This window comes from Lissotriton vulgaris, chromosome 10, assembly GCF_964263255.1.
Source record: "Lissotriton vulgaris chromosome 10, aLisVul1.2, whole genome shotgun sequence".
NCBI classification, from domain to species: domain Eukaryota; kingdom Metazoa; phylum Chordata; class Amphibia; order Caudata; family Salamandridae; genus Lissotriton; species Lissotriton vulgaris.
In genome coordinates, this window is record NC_141698.1 from 197,763,596 (window position 1) to 197,783,927 (window position 20,332).

At 44.2% G+C, this 20,332-nt stretch overlaps 1 protein-coding gene across 2 annotated transcripts in view; it reads left to right on the forward strand.

The window, feature by feature from the left end:
* LOC147684975 (xin actin-binding repeat-containing protein 1-like) overlaps positions 1 to 20,332 on the forward strand; it is a 51,568-nt gene that overhangs the window by 12,464 nt on the left and 18,772 nt on the right. Inside the window, exon 2 of one of the 2 annotated variants that reach the window (XM_086940873.1) lies at positions 17,204 to 17,355. The gene's annotated coding sequence lies outside the window, so the exon portion shown is untranslated. Of the gene's footprint in view, positions 1 to 17,203; positions 17,356 to 20,332 lie in introns of those variants that run through there. The other variant, XM_086940874.1, reaches the window with a different exon arrangement.

Consider the following 20,332-nt stretch of genomic DNA (forward strand, 5'->3'; position numbering starts at 1 on the left):
TGATCCTTTTCCTCACCAGGGACCCTGTCACCGCCAAATCCAACCCCCACCAGGGAATGAAGGCAGTTGCCGACTGGATGAAGGAAAGCCGACTTAAGCTGAACGCAGACAAGACTGGGATCCTCATCCTCGGGTCCAACCCCTCAGCATGGGACGAATCATGGTGGCCCGCATCACTGGGGAACCCCCGGCCCCCACCGACCACGCACGCAACCTGGGAGTCATCCTCGACTCAAAACTCACCATGACCAAACAAGTTAACGCAGTCTCCTTCACCTGCTTCAACACCCTCCGCATGCTCCGCAAGATCTACAGATGGATCCCGACAAACACAAGGAAAACAGTCACCCAGGCCCTAGTCAGCAGCAGACTCGACTACGGTAATGCCCTCTACGCCGGAGCCTCGTCCAAGCTCATCAACAGACTGCAGAGAATCCAGAACCTCTGCACGCCTGATCCTCGATGTCCCGCGCTGCGACCACATAACCCCCCACTGGCTCCCCGTCGACAGGAGAATCTCCTTCAAACTCCTGATCCACGCACACAAGGTACTCCACAAGACCGGACCAGCCTATCTCAACAGTCGCCTCTCCTACGTACCCAACAGGAAACTCCGCTCTGCTGACCACACCCTGGCCACAGTCCCGCGCATCCGCAGAACCACTTCCGGAGGCAGGTCCTTCTCCCACCGCGCCGCCAAGACCTGGAACACCCTCCCCCTCTACCTACGATAAACCGAAGAACTGCTGACTTTCAGGAGACAACTCAAGACCTGGCTCTTCGATCAGTAGCAGCAGCACCCCTCCCCCCCACCCCCAGCGCCTTGAAACCCTTACAGGTAAGTAGTGCGCTTTACAAATTAAATGGTTGATTGATTGATTGATTGACCCTGGCTTTAAGACCATCGTTGGATATATCGATTGTAAATCACGTGGCATGCCTATCAACTTTCGCAAGCCTAGGTATTTTAATCAACAGCGGGAGGCATGATGGGACTTGAAGTGGAGCTGCAGTTCCAGATGCTGAAAAACCAGGGCTGGCTGAGTCTGAAAGTCACTTTCCTGACGTTAAAGTGAGCTGCCAGGCAGCGCTGACACGGAGCATGTTCCCACAGGGTGGAAACAGAAAAAGTCCTCAAGGGTCGGGCTCTTCTCCCCAGCTGCCTGCTTCTTATCACTCCCAGATTTGGGCCCGGCCGACCGGCAGCTGCCTCCGTCTGAGACCTCTTCACATTTCCCACCAGGAATAGCGCCTCGCATTCCACTCGATGCCATCCGGCATGCGACCAAAATAAAGCGCTACGCCTCTGCTGCAATCGCAAGTTTGGCATTGCAGTTGTGTTTTGTCTTTCTACGGGATGCCTGAAATGCCTGTGGGCTTTTAATTATGGTATACGAAGTGGGCCCAGCTATTCCTCGCCGTGCATCAGGGCCTTAATATACCCCAGTCATTTTTAGTTTATGGGAAGTGGGTGGTCGAATTAATAGAACCAATATGTACGATTTTTTTCCACATGGCCTATGTAGCCGCGAGCTATTTAAAAGAGGCTCATATGTGACATGTATAAACATGTCAACGCTTGATTTTAATAAAATCTGGGTAAACCCTTTCCATGCCAAGTTTCAGCTTGTAATGTGAGGGGCCCTCTTACGTTTTAACCCACGCTACTAGGATTTTTTGAGTTTATACTACAACGTTTCATAAGAAACTACACTTCCCAGAATGCAGCATGCTGTCAGCTAAAAGTGGGATTACCATGGAGACTCTTGGCAGCTATGCAAACAAATCCCTCCGAATCACTCCAGGGTCTCTTTAAGAATGGCGTGCTGTTCTTTTAGATATAATAGTTTCAATGTGTTTGAAGGTGTGTTGGCCCACTTTGTTGGATTTAAGCAATCCAAGGCTGCCAAAGGAGTAACCTAAAATGACCTCCCCACCTGCAAAATATGGGGAACAAAGTTCGCAAACTTCACAGGCTCAGGTACTAGTAGCTCATCCAGGTCAGGGTTTTTCTTTACATTCTGGGAATTGTAGTTCTGACTTTATAATGTGATCAAAAGGGCCATAAACCACAGGATGCAAAGACAAAAACTGGACTTGATGAGCTACACACACATGAAACAGAGAATCTTGAGATCTCTGCCATAGGGTCTGCAGTACCTTATATTTAGGGTGACCAGGTTTTGATTAAAGAAAACCGGGACAGTCCAGAAATAAAAGCAGGGCTAAAGTCTTTACCTTACTTTTATGTCTGGTCTGTCCCAATTTTGCGTAGCCTTGTAAATGTGTGCACGCACGCACAAACACATGTGGTAAGTGTGTGGAATATATATATATATATATATATATATATATATATATATATATATATATATATATATATATATATATATATATATATATATATATATATATATGCCACATTTACAAGCTACATATACACAATATTAGCTAGGCCACGACCTCTACCCGGAGCAGCGCCCGCCCTCCGTCCCCACTATGTCTCCCCATCTGCTGCTGTGTGCATGCAACCGCTGTCTGAAAGAAACTATTTACTAAAGGAAAGCATTCACTTTCAGGATGACTTGACATTTTTCCCAAAAACCAGGACATAAATTTAAAATTAAGGAAGTTGTCGGGACACCGGGACAGTCCTTTAAAAACTGGGACTGTCCGGGGAAATCCTGGACCTCTGGTCACCATACTTATGTTAGGTTCCAGTTCTACACATGGAGAATGAAAGCCCTGAACTGGAAAGGCGTCCTGTTGTCTTTGTAGTATTGTGGGCCCACATGCTATGAAATAAAGACACCGACACTGTGTGTATGATTGCTAAACTGGCCACGAGCACGTGCGCATGGGCCCTTTTATTAATAGGGTCACGTCACTTGTCACGCCTGTGATGGATGGGTGTGGGGTGCATGTGTGGCCAGCCCTCGAAGGAGTGGCTGGGAAACAAGTGCCTGCTGAGACACTAGAACGTGTCCAGTAGGACACTACAGTCTTGTAGTTATCTAGAAACTTTCTAAACCGCATTATACACAGATCTGTTACAGACATTTTGGGCTATGTAATAGGTAATCACATCACACCATATCACTAAGGACACAGATATCCAGTCTTTCGTTTTTGTTGATGTGATATCTTTAGCCAGATCTTATTATTGCTTCTAGCACTCAGCAAAAAAAAATACTATACGTCCTGCTACTGGCATCAAACATAGGGGCAGATTTACAAGGAAGTTTCGCAACGCGGCAACGCAAGCCCTTTGACTGCACCACGTTGCAGCACTTCCAAAGCACAGGAATACAACATATTTACAATAATATGTCGCATTCCTGTGCTCTCCCCTGCACTGGCACACAAACTGCTGCCATGCGCCAACGCAGGCATACTTGCACCATGGTGCAAGGGTGCCTGCGTCATGGGGAGATTGTTTCTGTGCAGGAAGGGGCACCTTCCTGCACAAAAACAATCACTACAGGCATTTTCCTCTTTCAATGCGTGCTGTAGAATGCAGCAAGCATTGAAAGGAAAAAACGAGGAGTAATCAAAACATTTCTCCTTGCTGCACCTCGCTAGGTCACACCTAGGGTGGCGTAGCATTCAGACGCATTTCCAGATTCACAATTCCTCGTAAATCTGGAAATGTGTCTTGTTCCATGGGTGTTGGATGGGAACACCCACTTCACGCAAAGTGCTGCGTGTATAGGGGCCATATTTACAACGATGGGGAAAGCCACGCAGGGTGGCTTGTCCTGTCCTTGTAAGTATGAAGCCTTAACATGCGCCACCAATATGTCACAAAATAAAATGTGGTACTGGTGGCACAGGGGGCTTGTAAATCTACCCCATAGTATCTTATCCATTTTCAGAGATTTTCAATATTGCAGTCTAATGTGAAGCATAGTCTAGCAGGTGGTGGGCACTGTCACTCATTTTGGGGACCTCCACTTATTTTTCTCCATCAGATTTTGACCCAGAGCAAGAGACAGAAAGACACCACCGAAGCTTCTCTAAAATGAATCATAAAGTTGGCATAGATCCGTGAATGTCCAATACGAAAGTATGATTTTTCCTCTGAAACTGTGTGATTTAAAGCAAAACAAAAAACTTTGGAACATTTCTGAACCTCTAATACAAAGTTTTAAAAAACAAATAGTGTGAGAAAGCTTCCACTAAAAGTTGATTTGGTATAGAAAAACAGCAAGAGGCTCACTTTTTGTAGAATTCCCTTTAAAAAAAAATACTACGGCGAATGAAGCCAAGACACAACCTTCACATTTCACAAAGATTTCGAGATGGCTGTCAAAGTCCCCGAAAGCCTGCAGGTTTCAAAAGTCCAAATTCGTATACCTCAGAGCATTATGTTTATTGTGTCATTCATGTCACAATCATTTCTGTAGCTGGCAATATGGTTCAGTGAGTTAACACTAACTGCTGACCTCTGCAGTGAGATGAAGGTCACACGATTGAATGCTTGCAGGGTAGAACAAGCCTTTCATCCTCCCGAGGTCGGTAAATTGGCCAATTATAGGACTTGCTTATAAAAAGCACCTTGTTCATATTTGTTAGGCCTTGTAGTACTCTCGACAAACTCGTGGATGCGTTTTAGTTAAATTAATCAATGTTGCCATATGCCAAGTATTTTTGTGCCTGGTCTGTGTTTATTCATTTAAGTGTTTGGTTGTTCTGGTTGGTTTGTAAGTGGTTCTATTGCTTACGTATGTGTGAGTGAGTCATAGACGATGGTCGGCTTCTTAAGGTTTAATGGTTTCCCACTTCCATGCAGCTTGCTGGCGTGTTTTATTTGTTTGGTGATCAAACTAAATGGTGCTGTGCTGTGTGGGTGAGGATGTGAGTCGGCTGTCGACTGTGGCCATTGTGGTTGGGAGACATGTGTTAGATAAACTGGACTGATAGCAACAAATTTGTACTAGGACATATTTAGTTAAGTACAAATGCACTTATCTGAGATTGTTGCAATCCTACACATTTTTAAGAGATTGGTGACTTCTAAATAAAGCTCATCAAGATTATCACGTCTCTATAAACTAATTAGTGTTGGCAAATGGCCGGGGAAGAAGTGGCCAGAGTATTTTCAGTTCATTGCTGGGTATGGCCAAGAATTATTTTTTTAAACAGAGCTTTACACAGCTCAGAGGCAAGCATTGCCTCTGCAATGTGATCTGCATCGCCGTGAAACACTACACCACATAATTACCAATTCAAAAATGTGTATACAGCCAGTGGTTTAATCCCCCCTCCCCCCTCGACAATAGAGGTGAGGTGGTGGTCTGGTTATGGACAGACACATAACGCACACTGAATGTATGACCCCTGAGTGGGGTTTGGACTCGTTGCCATTGATTTGAAGGTTGGACAGGCATATAGGCAAGGCCACTGGAAATATGCGATTGTGCAGTGATTTTCGCATAAATGTAGATTTGCTGCATTTGTCACATAATCCATCACCTGCCGCATGATTAAAAAAAGTATTTGTTTGTAGCTCAAATTGTTCAAAAGTTGGTAAAAATGCAGCTACACGCGCATGGAAGGGTCCTTTGCAAAGGTTGTCTGGTCACCTTTTTGTAGTTTATTGCTATATTTGGGTGTTAAACTGGTATTACTGAGGTGCAACTTATTACCAAACAGTGTTAAGAAGTTTAAAAATGACAAAATAAAGAACTAACTATCACAAAATGTGCCACAAAAGGCCGCATAATTTGTCCTTTCTTGCCACATAATCTACTCAACGCTGCCTCATAATTTGACCCTTCCATGCCACATAATTCCAGTGGCGCTGCATATAGGCCAATCAAGCTGGTATAACAGGTCAGTGTGATTCTGTTTTTTGACTGTTGGTGGGCCTGTTTATGGTCTGTCTGGCCGGTTTTACTGTTAATTTTCCTGATAATTAAACAAGTATTGCCTGCAGCAAGCTCAAACCCTTGCAATCTTCCATAGCTTAGAAAAACACTTAGATGTCTCTATAAGTTCCAAACGAACCTGATTTCAAACACAGGCCACTTTTTAGCTATCCAAGTCAGTAATAGGCACTTTTATTTTGCTGCAGGGTCTATTTTCTGGCCCAGGCCGACCCTGGTTGACTTCACCGGACCAGCCTGGTGCCCTGTGGTGGAGTTAGCCCGCACATTGACTACTCAGCCACCTATTCTCCGTGCTTAGCCATCTGTGTGGATGCGACAGGGCAGGCCGCGTGAGTGGCGCCAGCGCACGGTGATCTCTTTGTTAGGGGTGAGATGTTACTGCTGTGACATAATAGGGGAGGGACTGGGATGTGGCCGACCACGTCTGATGCTAACTCCCGATGACAGATGCACGAGCCAGAGGCCCGTAAATATAGATTGGAAGTGAGTCTGCCGGTGCTAAAGGTGCAGAACCATTCTTAGCTTCTCTTCAGGTATCCTGGACACAGAAGAGAGTTTTCAGTGGTAAACCTCTCAGTGGATTGGACTCCATTTAAAAATGTGGATGTAAATCACGGGTCAACGATCTGGATAACTGCAGGACTGACTCAGCATTTCAGAGTTCTGAGATCGAAAATATAAGTGCAACGGATTAGGGTATTAATAGCAATAGAGATAATATCATACCTGCTGTGCTCAAGCGAACAATCCCACTGTGTGTTGTATGTTTTATGGAATGTGTGACACTATGGTTCCCATTGCATGCCAAGTGTTTTTACTTTACGAGAGCTGCCAAGCAAGCATCCATTACAACGAGGATGGTGGATAGCAAGGAGGCATAATTTGGGACACTCATCCCTCCGGCCCACAGGAGTCACTTGATTGGGTGGGTCAAAGAGCAACGGCCCGACCCACCCAAGTCTTGAAATCCTCTGCCAGGTTATAAACTGAGAGAGCCTCTCTACTAAACTGCTAACACAAGCATTGGAATGGCTCATTCCTGGTCACGTGCCACCTATACTAAGTGGACAGCCTCACATAGCCCTGGAAATGTGTACTCGTTTATCTGAGAAAAATTCCTGAGCCTCCCAATGTGTAAAAGAGCCTGACTGCTCCCTGCCAGTCAGCCCTTGCGTTACAGGAATGATGTAACCATGTTCAGTTCTCCAAGTAAAATTACATTTTATCTCTTGAATGCTCCCTGTACTAAGACAAAAGGCAATATTTCTGTCTAATTTTTGTGATTTGGCCCCACCATATCAGGTGCTATCAGACTGACTGCTGAGCTCACCCTATGGAAGGCCTAGTCATGCTTGGGTGTCAGCAGGGCACTTTTCTTACTCGGGGTGAAGGACAAGGGGACATTCCTGACATTCCTGACATCCCTCCTTGACTTGGGACTGTTCGTTCCTCCCCAAAGCTGGTGTTAGGAGAGCCAGCAGTGAAAAAGCATCATATGTGGCCCATTCCCTTTCAGACAGCAGAAAAACTCAACTTTGTGGTACAGCCAGTGATTTTAAAAATAAATGAAGACGTGCAGGCACTCGCTATTTAGAATACCTGCCATATCCTGAGAGGTGTTGGCACCTCCTATTAAATGTATTGCAGCAGTGTCGAGAAGTGCAGGCCCTCTCCCTTTCAAATAAAGGAAGTGCAGGTACTCAGTACCGAACAGTACCTGCCCATTTAAAGCACTAACAGCTGTCAGTGACCTATTGTTTCCACTTTTTCAACATTTACATAGAGTGGGACCTAACTCATCCTCAGAGAAGTTCGACTTCTTAACCTTCTGCTAATGGCTTTTTGGTGTATCATTCCACCTCCTGTGGAGTGCTTGCTTTGCAAGATTCGAGGGACTATTTTCTGTCTCAAAAGAACACTAACTCATCACACGTTAACTTTTTTTTATCTTATAGATGAATTCTAAACAGAAAGCAAACACTGTCGACTCAGTTCAGCGCAGTGGAATTTTTAAAGTTTTAATTAAGGGCACACAATGAAAGCAAGGCCTATTGGCTTTCCCAGTGCTTATTGTAAACCAGCTCTGATGGCACCAAGTGTTGGAGAAATTACATATGCTCCATTACCACGGTAGGTGAATGGTTAGTTTCCAAAAGATGGCCCAACGTTTTGACCTTATCCTATACACCCATCCAGAGGTAATACTGACATAGTCAGTGTGTTTCTTTGCCTACCATTCTCTCTTAGAAAAACTTGTAGAGGGAACCGAAAGCATTACAATTTTACACACCGGGAAACAATAAAGACGAACCCGTGTTTTTTTTTCTTCATTTTATGTAGCGCAAACTCGACCCGAAGGTATTTGGGGGTTTTACACGAGCACCAGTTATGTTACACAGGGACACATTCATTTCTGGTAGGCATTGGGAGGTTAAGTAATTTGCCCAGAATGACAGGATGTACAGCCGACGCCCGAGCTCCGGAGCTGGCAATTCTGGCCGATAAGCCACATCCTATCTGGGTTTTAGGGCTGTATGTACTGCCAGGCAGAACAGAGAGCGAGAGAGGGGGCTTGTCGCTGGCTTAGCCGCTTTGTATGTTGGGCCGGACAGTGTTTTCGGATATGACTTCCGATGACAAGCCCTTGGCCGCCGGCTGCGCACGGGCTGCTGCTGAGCTAGCAGCTCCTGTTCTACAGGCGCGCGGCCAGTCACTCGACCGCTGATGGTGGTCGGAGGCAGTCAGCAAAGGCACACTCCGGAGCGGCGATGGAAGCCAGCAGGTGGGTGCATTTACTTCAGGGCTTATTTTTTATATCATTCTTTGTCCCAGAGCACTGAAATATCGTGCATTTAGCTCCTGCTGTGAGTTCTGCGGCCTCGGGTTTTTCATAAGAACAGGAGTGACGCCCTGTGTAATCCAGGCAGAGTTAAGTAAAGCTGGAACAAGGGGCAGAGTCAGCGAGGCAGATGGACTGCAGAACTCCGGAGAAGGAGGGTGTTTGTTTTTACGTTCCTGCTTCGGGCGCAGAGTGTGTCCAGGTGACTGGAACCATTACCCTCACAGATTCTGAGGGAAAGTGCTCCCTGAAGGGCCAGGCATTGTGACGTCACTACTTGCTTGTAAAAAGTTATTGCACGCGAGTAGTGAGTATTGTCTTTGGGCCATTTGCTCACATGTTAGAATGCACTTGTAATAACAAAATAAAGAGTGTGATTTAAAACACATCAGAATATCTTCACCTATAAAATTTATATTTTTGCTCCCAACAGATCCGAGAGATTTCGGGTCAAACCACTTATTTAACGCTGTCCCTAAAGTAGTCCTCCTCCAATTTATGATTTTGAGATTCTCCCTTCCGCTTAAATGCATCATATTCAAATCTGTGCTGGCACACTCTTCATCTGGACCCATCATCCTCATTACCTTTAACGAAGTGACTCTACGTCCCTTATTTGAAGCGGCTTGGGCGATTACTGTATGCAATGGTGTGGCGTCCATGGGTGCATCAGGTGCAGTGGCAGCATGGTCCATAGGCCTGAGGCCTCCAGTGAACCCTGGTTATTGCTATATGCCCAGTTTGGAAAGGGGCCCGGGGCCCTTCCTTTTCTGCCAGGAGGGCCCAGGACACAATGGATACACCACTAACTTGGGCCTGATTACCTTTGGTGGTGTGTGGCGCAGGCGGCTTTTGTTTTGACACTCTCACGGCGGTGTCTTAAAGTCATTGCCATGAAGGCCATCGGTAATAGGACTATACAGAACATTAAGCAAATAGAAAAACGATCTAAGTTCTAAATGAGCAGCAAAATCAATTTGAATGGGACAGTATCCCTAATAGCATCAGAAAGTCAGCTGGCTCACCCCAAATTTGAGGTTTTTTTTAGGAAATCGTCTCATAGTATAAATGGAAAGTGCAGATTCATCAAGGTGTGAACAGAAGGTATACACTTTCAACAAATCAGAACATTAGATTAAAGAGCATCATACAGCCTTACCACCTAAACACTATCCCACTAATTAAATATTGATCCAGTCCCCTCTGAGCTAATGGCATCCGGAGATGTTAGAAGAAACTAGTTACAAAACAACAGTGCACAATTGTGAAAGAATGAAATGCATACAGTGTGCAGGCGACAGAGCCTTGAAGAAAAGATACACCACCGAGCCCATGCTAGAGAGTATTTCGAGAACAGTGTCATTTGGAAACAAACACACAACTTGCTTGATTGTGTGCCGCAGAAATAATAAATAGTGAATGTGACATGATGAAATATCCATTGTGAACAAGACGGCACAGAGACCTAGCTGAGACTTCCTTAGCAGAAGCCAAGAAATTGCATTTTAACAGGTCACCTGAAATTGTTTTCAAAGATAATAACATGCTAGTGTACAGAAAGAATTTTTGAGTGTAGATTACTATTTTGCACATTCTTAATAACACACATTTCTATTAATGCACAAAAAAACTTCTCATTGTGATATCGACCCAGGAGCATGACGTCAGGCTGTGACCTTTCCGCAGACACCAACCATCTGAGCGTGACATCACTCGAGGAGCCAGATGCCAGGCTGTGAAATCACCACAGACACTTCACACTACACTGTGATGTCATGCCACGAAGGTGCCATGATAGTGTTACTTGTGCCTAGCAACCAACCATCTGACTGTGATATTACTCGAGGACTCAGATATCAGACAGCGACTACAACAGCCTCATTTCAGGTTGAACCATGCAGCCTGACACACTGTGACAGCCGTCCACGGACCACACCTCCTGTATCAGTCTGGATATCACTCCAGGAAGAAGGCTGTAGGTTGTGAAATCACTCCAGACTGTGACTGGAGCATAGAAACATACTATATGCCACAGATAGGCTTTTAATCTATGGGGTTCACAAAAGATGTTCATATTAAAACCCAAAGTTTTTTTTTTAAATTAACTAAAAGCCGACAAAAGTCCAGCGAAAATAGCAAGAGCAGAATTAAAAGTAGACTGAACAGTTGTCTATATATAGACATTATATTTTGCTTCCAAAGACCCTGTCTTCTTTACCCCTGCCATGACTGGAAGAAGGGGTGAAGGGGGTGCTGCAGCAGCCCCCCTCCAAAAACAAACATGCTGGAGTTTGGAAAGTGTATGAGCATTAACGATGCCTTTAAATTGTGTGTTTACTTTGTCTACTATGCCTTTAAATGTTGTGTTTATTGTGTCGCCATTGCTGTTCGTTCAAAGACAAACTTCAAATGTCAGGCTATGCCTTCCAATTGCTGCTTATTTAGAAACTGTTGGTTACTTGTATTTCTCTGACTGCAAAGTGAAAGGATTTTAGGTGACCTAGGTGACAGTCTTGATGGAGTACACACCATGCAAATGAAATATACAAATATTTCCAAAAATATCAGCAATTAGTAAGGCACAAATAAAGCACTTTTTTATAATTATGGAGTGTGATAGCAACAAAACGTAAACATTTAATAGGAACAAATCAAGCCACTGAACTTGGTGATGCACAAATGATAGTCACTAAACCCAATTTAACATATTGTGCGCTAAATAGTTTTTCTAGCAAAAACGCATGCCTATACAAATCTAGTGGCTATTTCAAAGGAAAGCGTGCTGTCTCTAAATGACTCAGAAAAGGGGGGAAAAGGGGGTGGTGATGGATCAAGCCCTGATCTTTGGACTGAGTTAGAGTGGTCTGCTTAATTCAGACACTCTGTTCATCACCACCCCCTTTTCTGAATCGTCTCTAAATGACAGTGCACTACCCCACCAGTGCTCCGAAATGCACCACTGACTACATACCACACTTACCATTCGTCTGCCGACTGAGCATGGCTCATTTACTGCAGCTGTTCTTTGTGTGCCGCTGGGATTTTTCACAGTTCCTATGACTTCAGTGATGTCCCATTGATCACAACACCCCCAGTCTGAAAAGTGTTCCAGCACCACTGGATGGGGGGGGGGGGTTCCTAAAATCCTAAAACATCGAGGGAAAATGAATTATTTATTCAATTTTGTTGAATCATCCCCCCCCCAATACTGCATGGGCCGCTGGTGATAGAAAGCACTCTGATACCTTCGGGTCAAGTTTGCGCTATATAAAATTGAAACAAAAAAAAATAACAATAGTGTCCAAAGAATTTAATCAAACTTCAAATTGGTTGCCGCGTACTACTCAATAGTGCTTTCTTTCTAACTTTTCATCTGAAGCGGACTTTCAAGAGCTCTGCAAGCCACCCATTCTAATGTGTCAAGTCCTCTGGGTGGCCTTCCACTGGCTCTGCCGCTGGTGATATCAGAGGTCATGAAGGAAGCAACATGGGCAAGAGAGTAAGCAGGGCTTAAAAATACATATTTACTTTTTGCCAATACTCCCCGCCAGGGCTTCAGTGGGATGAAAAACTGTGGTGTCTCTCAAAGTGGCGTGGCCAATGTAATTAAGGGCGTGGCTTAAAAACATGTAAGCTAAAAATCTGTGATTAGCGTAGTGTGCTTGTATTTTGCTGTTTCTGTCATTGCATCCAGATATATGATACAAGAAGTAACATCATACCTACAACAAGTCAGGACTATTGGCTTTGTCAATGCTTGTTAGTTGCATAAAATAAATAAGCAGCAACTATGACTTGTATATAATATTGAAAAAGCTTCCATTTAAAGCCCTGGTGACACCACAACCATGTTGCTGCTCCTGAGTTTCAAAAAGCGAAGGGAAATCCGGAGAGATAATGACTCTTTTGAAAGGATTTCCCTTCCCCTACAACGCTCAACTGGCATGACCTAACTTCTCAACTAGTGAGAAGTGAGCAGTGTGAGCAGGCGCACATCCATGTGCCTTCTGTCACTGCAGTCCGGAAAAAAAACAGACCACCTGTGCCAGGGCACAAAACAGAGCCCGTTAGAGGCCCGTTTCGAGGCCCCCTATAAAAAACTGCCGGTGATCAGCACCGGTGAGATCCGGACCACTTAAGGCCCTGCTACCAGCTTATCATCAGCAGCAAAAAGTGGACTTTTAAAGCGCTAACAGTGAGAGAAAGAGACCAGCCCTATTATTTGATCAGAGTCAAAGGGTGTATGATATTACCGCGGCTGTCCTTGACATTGTGTTGACTTTAAATCCATGATTTCAATAACCAGTGCCTAAACAGTGCCGCTAGATTCAGGTGAAAGGCAGCAGCACTTATTTTTGCGACCAAAACGTATTGTTCATCATGAGACTTTGACACAGAGCAAGAGGGAGAAGACAGAAAGCGGAGAAATAAGGGGAAGGAAATATAGAAAAACTATTGCAAAGGGGGGACTCAGGGATGAAAAAGAGCCAGCGAGAGTGAGATAAAGAGACAGGAAGTGTATGGAGGTGGAAGGAAAGGGCATGAAGTGCGCTCAAGGTTAAGCTGTCGATAACCCCACATTCGGCTGTGTAGGCCGTGGGCTGCTGAGAAAACCTTAGGGTCCCTACACTTATTATTTGAAAGCTTAAACACTGCTAATCATATTCAGTAAATAAGTCAAGGCTCAATCCTCACATAAAAAAACAGAGACTATAAACCCAGCTTCAACAAGCAACTGGTTTGCCCAGTCTTGTTTTAGCGCCATATAAAAGCCCATAACATAAATAGAGCAGGATCACCAGCTCCTTCTAAGCCATGTATCAGATGGACCCAGTGTGAAACATAGGACATAACTGGGAACAAATCCAGTGGTATGCATAGGATAAGTCCACTGGTTTCAGTTGATGTCACACCACTGTTTGTGCTCAGTTTACGAGAATGACTGGCTGCTGCTTCTTCGGTTGGCGCATGCCCATAATTAGCCATTGAATAGACGGAGGTGATGATCATTTTGTCATGTGATAGGTCGGGCCCCTAGAGTTGCCTTTATGGCTGCTCTTTTTAGCTTTGTGTATCTCAGGCATGGGGTTCTGTACGCCCGGTATGGTATAGCATCATGGGTATGTTTACATGTGTCTTAGTTCTCTTATTTTATCGAGTGGTTTCTATCCCAGGTATATTTTTGTGGATGGATGGATAGACAACAGTTAGATAGGTGGTATGAATAAATGAACAGAAGCGCACATGGTTTAAGTGTGCAGATAGGTGGTTGAGCTGATGCGTGCATTGGTGGGTTGACTGACGGATGGGCGGATGCTTGGATATCATCTAGAGCTCCACTCTATGTGTGCCCATGTCGACAAATGTGGCGCAAGGTGATAAAGAGAACTTGTGTTCCACTTCCACATCATCTATCCTGTATGCAACACACAGGTGGAAGTTGGGTGCTTACTCATCAGTTCACCAAAATGCCAGTCCTAATTGTAAACTGATGACATCACTTGGTTGACGTCATTGTTCAACCCTCAGCAGCCTCCTATCCCTGGGTTATGGCTCAGTGAGTGGAACCCTCACTGCTGACAAATGCGTGGCCTGCAGTGCTCAAATCTGAATCCCAGCAAGGCAAGTTTAGCCTTCCACCTTTCTGAGGTCAGTAAACTGAGTGCCATTACATTTGGAAATAGCAACACCGGTTATGTAAAACACATGGAAAGGACATGATTGTGGTAAAAACGGCCATTTCCTGCTCACTGTCAATCAAAATCCTGCAAAGATTAAACCACGAAGGACTTGTCTTGCCAAAGGCTTCATTGTAGTCAAAAGTTCCATTATAACAAGTAAAGGATCCAGGGGCAGATTTATAAGAAAGTGACGCATCTGTAGAGATGCGTCACTTTCCCCGCGCCACCATGAGAAACCCTTGCGCCACCATGGATGCGCCGTATTTACAATATGGCGTACAATGGCACAAGGATTGACAGATGCATCAGAAATTCTGATAAATCTATTGGGGCAAAAGTCTTGCATTGCTGGAGTCGTGTCACAACACAACTCAGCAATACATTTTGCGGCCTATTCCCACTACACTGCGTCACTCCTTACACCTGCTTCAAGCAGGCGTAAGGTTTTGACGCAGTGGCGTCCTAGAAGTCATGCAGTGAACTCTTGTAGATTTCACTGCGTCACTTTTACAAGGCTTTCCTGCATGGGAATGCCCACCCTGCATACATTATACCTGATGCAGGTATAATGTGACGCAGGGCTTTACAACATGACACATCTCCTAAGATGGATCACGTTGTAAATTGGCTGCGTTTTTTACAACACCCCTGCATCACAAAAGTGACGCAACAGCAGCGCAAAATTGTGGCAAGGGGCTTGTAAATCTGTCCCTCAGAGTTTACATTCTGAAAGCATGTCTTCCACACTGGAACCGTGCTCAGGCTAGTCCGCAAACAGTGATGAGAGGGGTTCATTCATGGAACCTTACCACGCTTTGGAATGAATGTAAAAATGTATTTAAACCTCACCAAATATGGCTGCCAGCAATGGAAACTTTTGTCTCATGCTTTACACTACTGAAACCTTCCTCCTTATAGAACTGGCCACTCTGTCCTCCAAGCCTTTCCTTTGTTAGCGAGTGTTATTGAAAACGAAATGGTTAGGTATTTAAACTGCCCAATCCACCGTCCTCGGCTGATATTACTGTGGCAAAACTGCTGTATACTGTTCTCAACGTGGTACGCCCACATGTCTCCAGAAATGAACATTTCATGCTTTGAAATGGAGGAATTCAGAGGATCTCGCTAGAAACATCATTATGGAATGTATATAAAATAGACAATTTTATTGGACATTCATTTAGTTAATGTTAATGAGCAGAACTAGCTTTAGCGCTGGTGGCTCCTGGTGCGACATTCAATTTTGGCGCCCCCCCCCCCAACACCCCATGACTGCCTCCTCAGATTCTGTCACTGCCACCGGGCAAAAATGCCCCTCCTCTCTCCAGTCATAAGATATTGCAACACACAGCGGCCCCCTGAGGTTGGCGCCCCTCCACAGGTCAGCGTCAAGTGCGGCCGCACCGGTCGCACTGCCCTAAAGGCGGCCCTGTTAATGAGTGAGCTTTTTCGACATAGAAAAGGTGTACCACCCGTGAGTATCAGCAGGTGGGTAATGGGGAATAAAGGATATATTCACTGGGTATATGACCGTAATACGAAAGCGCAACTCCCTTCGCTGACCATCACAGTCATTTGAGTTTAGAGAGAAGCCAGAAGAGAAAGTGATTGAAAAAACAAAACAGTAGGGATACCATTATGGCTGGGCAGCCGCGTAAGATAACTACATGGACGGTAGGGCTTACCAGCTAGGAGACAATTGGCATAATGAAGCTGGAAGACGTACGGCGTCCATGGTTGTATGATGCAGTCTGCACAATTGAAAGAAGTAGATGGCATGTCCAATACACAATATTTAAATATCTCCTAAAATAAAAAAATAAAAAATCTCCTAAAATGCCATGCTATAGGGAAACATGTAGGTATATGCGGGACCCTATTGTAAGACTCCCCTATGGTGGTTCGTGTAATACCAAGGAGGATACTCAAAAGTTCTATTTCGTCATATATAATACATTAGTGTGCAAGGCACCTTCTCTGTTTCACAAATTAAAGCTGAATTGGGGAATTGATGCGGGCCACCTAGATGAGGACGATTAGATGAAAGCACAGAAATAGCCAAGAGAAGCAGTTATAAGATCAGACTTTAGACTAGTGCTTCATAGGGTTTACTAGACCAAGGTGCAGGACCAAATGTTTGGATCGGTTTCAACAGAGAAGTGCCTCTGGGGTTACGGACAGGAAGATGCACATATATATTTACTTTTTATGTTTAAAGCTACTGTCATTTTAGGCTAAGGTGCTTAGATCTTGCATTTGCAGAGCTGCTTGTGGATTTGGTGGTTTTAGGATTTTGGTATGATGCTAAAATCTCTAGGTAGGATATATGATGATGTAGTGTTCACAGCCAAACACAAAGCCATTGTGTGCCTGTCTGGAAGCCCTGTACCTCTGTCAATAGAATCATGAAATGTTAACATAGATTGGTGTAAGGCAGTGGAAACAATTAAACCTATATAAGAAGGGGAAACCTCCAAAAAGAAGAGTAGGTGTGGGGACAATGGTTGAAACTTTTCGCCTGGGACTTTGTCAATTGGATAAGTATCCAGCGAGAGTTGGGGAAATAGAAATAGGTTGATAAGAAACCTGGTCTTCCATGAAAGGTATAAAGGATGGGCCAAAACATTATATATCTTATATGATTTACGGACGATGACATTAACTGTGAATCAATGTGACAGTTCTTTAATATGGATGTATCCTAAGGGGATGCTGACACAGAAAAACGTACTAATGTTTATAAAAAAATTAAATTTAAATTTAAATGTTTTGCTTTTCCTCATTTGTTTCAGATAGTAAGGCATTGCCGCACTTAGAACACTTAGAAGAAGCTCAACACATCCATCTAAAAGGGCTGACCAGAGCCGTCCCATCTGTGAAAGAGCGATCAGCTCTCTACCTGTCGAAAGCAGCTGCTCCCTCCAAAGGCAGGCTAAAGGAGTCGGTAAGAATGTAATACTTTGCACACCAACCCACTATATTGCCTTGGTAGCCACCTAGAACATTCATCTTACAAAAGTCCTCTAGACCTTAGGCTCTTTGAGGCAGGGCAGAAAGTGTGATTGGTTTGGCAATAGCTGTGGCTCATCTATCCAAAAGGTCCTTAAGCTCCTTTGTTATGCAATGTCAGTATTGTAACTTACAAGAGTGTATGAAATCCCAAAGGGCTCAGTGTGAAGCATTGACTTTTCATTTGTCCATCATCACTTCAGCTATATTCTCAGCTAAAAAGGGGGTAATTGGGAGGAGAAGCTAAGAGTCACTTTTTCCCACATCTTCTTTGGTCGGACCGATGCAAAGTTTGCGACAAAATGTTGCAAATACATATTGAACAGATGAGGAGCACTAGAGATTGGTTGGGCGTCTGCACATTAGCGCCTTTGGCATGCAGTGTCACGCTTTTTGTCCTGTGGTAGAGTTTGTAGAGTGACCCAAACTCGCGGCCAACTAAAAAAGCAGCATGTTCAAGATTGCCCTCAAGGAGATCTTAACTATTGCACCCTGGCGTGAGAAATGCGCGGGGAGGATTTGATAGGAGGCACTGAATAAGACCCCTTCTTTAAAGGTAAAGAGTGGAGGCCAGGGACCTTGTGTCACCCCTCACAGCTCTTTTTGGGGAAGAGCTCATCCTAATACACAACACCAGAGCAAGACCTGACCTGGATTCCAGTCATAACAGTGATATCAACCCTGTCAGATTGTCAAGAGGGCATGTACACACTCAGCCTCCCTCCTGCACTATGTCCAGCACACCTTATGTTGCGTAACGATGCAAACACATGTTCAAGTATATCATTCGAAACACAGATATAGACGAACTTATTTGCACGTGACATATCACTCCCATGTGACCACAAAGAACAAGGCGGTCCTAACCGCATTATAGCCCCCCCCCCCCCGCCTCCCCCGGGCAAAACAGTGCACTGTGCCCTGCCTACACAACCACTCGCAGGAATGAAAATGTTTAATGGAAAATTACTGTTAAATTCTGGTCTGCATGGGCACCTATGCTCGTGGGGCCCCCGGGCAACTGCGTTAAGACTGTATTGGTGCACCATTAGGATAGAAAATAGAGGAGGTAATTTCCAAAAACTCTTGTCTTCCGATTCCCAATCCCCTGTGAAAGATCCCTACATTTAAATGTCAATGTACGACTACAGTTACAGGTGAACCCACAGGGTTTGATGATTCTTTAGGTATTTCTTACATTTAATTCTCTGAACCGAAAAAAAATATATTTCCCTTCACACAGGCTTCCAATACGTTACTGTTAACTGGTTAGGAGTTAAATGTACCTAGTAGCTGCCCCATCATAAAATGCCCTTCGTGACTGACACATAGACAAAACAATGAGGTGACCATATCTTTTATAATATACAGAATAGCTCAGCCCCTACCCTAAAGTTTAAGCGATTAATGCCAAAAAGCACAATATCTAGATTGATGATTGCCAAACATGAAATAATCTCCCGAAATAATAGTTTGAGACTTCAGAATCTTGTAAGAAAATATCCTTCTTTTATTCCTTTATTTAATGATTCTTCATTTAAACTTCATTAAAAACACAATACAAGTTGATAGCTGACGCGGCGCGTTTCGTTCCCACAGGACTTCTTCAAGGCTGTTTGTGTGTTTTTAGTTGTTCATGATCCTAGTGAACAATAACAATTCCTGAGTTATCCAATAGAGAAATATTATTTTTCTTTTTTACGACAAATCTAATTCTTATTCAAAGTTAATGTCACTGTTGTTGATATCAAATGTTGAGATTCAAACGATGGAGAGTATTAGAAACCCACCTTTCTTTTGGTGAAAAAAACACCACCTATATAACTTTTGTAATTTTTGTTTGTTGATCCTTATAAAGGATATAGTCAACCCAAATTTGAAAAAGAACAGAGACACACATGGTCCGAAGTCCAGGTCTGATTTGTCTTTACTCTGACCCCGACTTCGGACCATACGCTCCATGAAGCAAGGAATGACAGATAAGTCAGGAATCCTGACATGTCTGTTGGCGCAAAAGTCACGCATTGCTGGAGTTGTGTCGCAAGCATGAAGCAACTCCAGCAATGCATGGGGGTGCCCTATTCTCATGGCACTGCGTCACCCTTACGCCTGTTGTGAGGCAGATGTAAGGTTGTGACGCAGCAGCGTCCTAGAAGTGGCACAGTGAAATATGATAGATTTTACTACGCCACTTCTACGAGGCTTTTTTGCGTGGTAACGCCCACCCTGCATACATTATACCTGACGAAGGTATATACCTGATGAAGGTATAATGTAACGCAGGCATTTACAAAGTGACACATCTGCTTAGATACATCTCTTTGTAAATATGGCGCAATGTAACGCATTATTTATGCCGCTGCTGGGTCACAAAAAGTGATGCAACAGTGGCATAAAAGTGTTGCAAGCCTTCAAAATAAGGCCCTAAGGGACTCATTTAGAGATTAGTGGGTGGCCCACCATCTATCAGGATAGTGGAGGTTATTACCTCTGTCACCCTGGTGGACTACCACTCGCCATATTTAAGATCTCCGTGCCTTCAAAGGAACCAATGTCAGGGCAGCTTCCCTAAAGGAACTAAAAGTTTGCTGAGCAGCTGTCATGTTTAATTCAGCTTCTCAGCAAATGTTTTTGTTCTTTAAAACTAAACTCCCAATGCAAGAGTTTATTTTTATAAAAAAACAAAATAGTAACGAACTTGACACCTGAAGGTTTCCTACCCTGGTGTGGACCCGAAACTCTAAAGTGCATGGGTCATTTTTCCTTTCGGGACCATCAGGCTTTCCCAGGTGGTTCCAAACAGAAAAGAAAAGATGGTCTGATGTACTTACTCCGACACTCCCAAGTCCTTCTTTGTAATGTTGCTCCAGTGAACCCAGCGGGATCCCCGCCAGCACAAACATGACAGCTTC